The sequence below is a fragment of the Frankliniella occidentalis genome, unplaced genomic scaffold (genome assembly GCF_000697945.3).
Source record: "Frankliniella occidentalis isolate FOCC.00 unplaced genomic scaffold, Focc_3.1 Scaffold84, whole genome shotgun sequence".
NCBI lineage: Eukaryota > Metazoa > Arthropoda > Insecta > Thysanoptera > Thripidae > Frankliniella > Frankliniella occidentalis.
The window spans coordinates 507676-510619 of NW_026267213.1; the positions used below are offsets into that span (position 1 = coordinate 507676).

At 49.7% G+C, this 2944-nt stretch overlaps 1 protein-coding gene across 1 annotated transcript in view; it reads right to left on the reverse strand.

Moving 5' to 3' along the window:
* LOC113218249 (nephrin) overlaps nt 1-2944 on the reverse strand; it is an 89776-nt gene that overhangs the window by 76495 nt on the left and 10337 nt on the right. The gene's annotated exons all lie outside the window — the stretch shown is intronic.

The window sequence follows — 2944 nt, forward strand, 5'->3', positions numbered from 1 at the left end:
ATATTCTATAATACTTTTATAATACCTATAATATATAGTACTCGGTACACGGCTCAGGCGAGTCGGCGACCCCTCGAGGCTATGACATTTTGCAGAGAAACCAAGGGAGTTTGTTTACATTTCCTGTGGGCAATGACAAACCAACTTGTCCTAACAATGCTTTGCTTTTGGCCGAACGGTAGATAGGTCAGCAGGCTGGCATACGGAAGTGACCGTATGACGTACCGCCGTTCTGAATGCTAATCGCCGCGTGGGACGGGAGGTGAGGCAAAAAAATAGCGCGGGGAAATTAACCCCGCCGCTCACCTCCAGTTTACACAGCGGCGCCGTAACTCTCCGTAATAAGTGTCGGTCATTGTACATGACTCATTTTTAATGTTGCGCGATAAGGGCCGGGCCGTGTACACCTCGCTGCGCGCCGCGCGCCATTCGACGAGCTGCATGTCGTACAGAGAACTTACTACTGACTACTGTGCACATGAAAAGTGCGCGTTTCATCATGACGAAGTTTAAGTGATTTAGTGCCTTTTGGAAAGTTTCCCACGAGAGAAAGGACGGAACGGGTGGAAGGGGGTGATTGTTGAAGGGAGAAGTCCAGAAGCTTTATACGGGCAGAAGAGGGGGAGAGAGATTCACAAAATATGTAGAGAAAGGTAACAGAGAGGCAGGGGCGGGAGCTTCCTCAGTGGACGGAGAGTTTCAGATCCCGAGTAGAGTACCCGTCGAGGCGATTCGCAAACTTCTTAGACGGAGGGGCAGAAGGGATGGCCGGTTATTTGTCGAGAGATGGCTGCTGCTGTGAATATGCGACCCACAGAGCGAGCGATTCTATCCTGTCGTTCGCAAAAAATATATGCAGAACCTCCCACGTTTGCGTCTTTGTGCGACCAATACGGGAAGAAAATAGAAAATAAATACAATTCAACTTGCACCCAATTTTCTGAAATAGACAAATACAAAAATACAAGATATTTAGTACCACGTAAGTGTAATAGCATTTGCCGTTTGTTGCGTTTGGGAAGATTAACGCGACACAATTGTGACAGCTACGGTCCACGGTCCTGAAGGTTAACCAAGTCAATACACTTCATCTACCCATCAGTAATTGGTCCGCGTTAAGTACGCGAACAGCAGTGGCCCGAGATCAAGATTTACTTCAACCAAAGTGGCGGATTCGCTGCACCATCGCCACGTCGCAAAAAAATAATAATAAAAAATAATAATAGTCTCGCGCTGCTTTATGATTATCGAAACGCTGCTTTCAAGAAAGGCGGAGCGCGGCCGACATGAGCGCGCATGCTGATGGCCTCCTCTTATCAGAGATCGGCTTTTTTAGCGCGCCACGCGGCACTGCCAACAAAAACTGCGGGTGGCGGTGGTGGCGCGCAGCGAGCGAGAGAAAGGTGGGTGAATATAAAAGAAGAGAAAAGGGTGAACAAGACAGCGAGTAAATTCGCGCAGCAGAACGATCTTTGATTACGGCTGGCTGCTGGTGTTGATTCTGCCCCTCCCTCTCCTCCCCCGACTCTCACACAGCTCCGGCCGTCGCCATGCTGCCACTGGGGGGACTTTGCGGGCGAGAACCTTCAGCAAAAACAAGAAAAAACCGACGGAATTTTCGTCTCGTGCAAAAACATTTGCAGTCAATACAATCAGGGTTGCCGGCACTCAAAGATTAGGTAACAGTAAAAGTCATCAGCACTCTTCCTTTTTGATGCCCGACTTCAATACACTGAAAGTATGAAATCATCACACTTTAAAAGCGTCAATCTCGACCGTATTCCGTATTCGCCTGAACACACACAGGCCCCAAGTCGCATAGACGCATCGATGTCGATGTCAAGAGCAACAAACATTTGGCTGCGTACCGTTTCTTTGGTGCCGGGCATGCGATGGCCGTCCTTCCACCAGGTGATGGACGCGGGCGGCCGGGACCCCGACGACTGACACACCAGGTCGTAGCGCGTGCGCGCCGACAGAGCTGCCCTCTCCGCCAGCAGCATGTGGACGTCCAGAGGTGGAACTGCAACAGAGAACGGCGCACATTAGCTCGTTTAAACAATTATCACACTGAGTGCGCAACTGGCAAGCACTGCCTGCAAACCCTTGAACACTCTGAGAATCATTCACTCTAGTGCTGAGTGGGCTTTTGAAAATGTTCAAATATATAGTCCGTCAATGGCAAGTTTTAAAATAACCGCGAAAATAATAAGCTAAGTACATGGGAAAACAGTTATAACCTTTAACAAAATTTATCTATTGAACCTTCCTTGGATGGGGTAGTTCAAACCAGTCCAGCCAGTTACAGTTCAGGTCACGCACTGAAAAATGTATTTGTTCCCAGGCACTACATGGTTGCTTAATGCGCTTCATCTTTTGCCCTGAAAATAACAGGTTGTTTCACGCCGCTCAAAATTTTGAGCTTGGCAATAAACACTTTCAGTAACAAAAGTTTTTGTTGTGTTGTGTTGGCAACCTGCGATTCCCTGCGGTCCGAACCTGCCCGGAGGACAAGGCGGCAGGCAGTCTCCGGGGCGCGTCCTGAGTGTAACCCGAAGGCCCGACAGTGCGCGGACAGGCGTGCGCCACGGGTTCCTCATTATACATGACGTGTCTGTCCGTCAGACCCTCTTCCTACTTTGCCTCGATCTCCCCGTGCTCTACATCTCCCTCCTTCACTTCTTCGGGCTCTACTTCCGCCTGTGCGATCCCATCACGCACCCACACAGCAGCGCCGCGCCCCGCTGAGACTCCACCCAAGAGTTCGGATCAGAAAAAAAAGAAAAAAGGAAAAATGATGGTGTTTCCCGCTGCTGTACCCTCACCTCTTCGCGAATCGTGTCAATTTGTTGTTGTTTGCGCATAACACCATACCCCCTTCTCTCCTACTTGCGTCTAAAGGAATGAGGAGGATGGAAGGGGGTAGAGAGGAATGAGCCGGGGG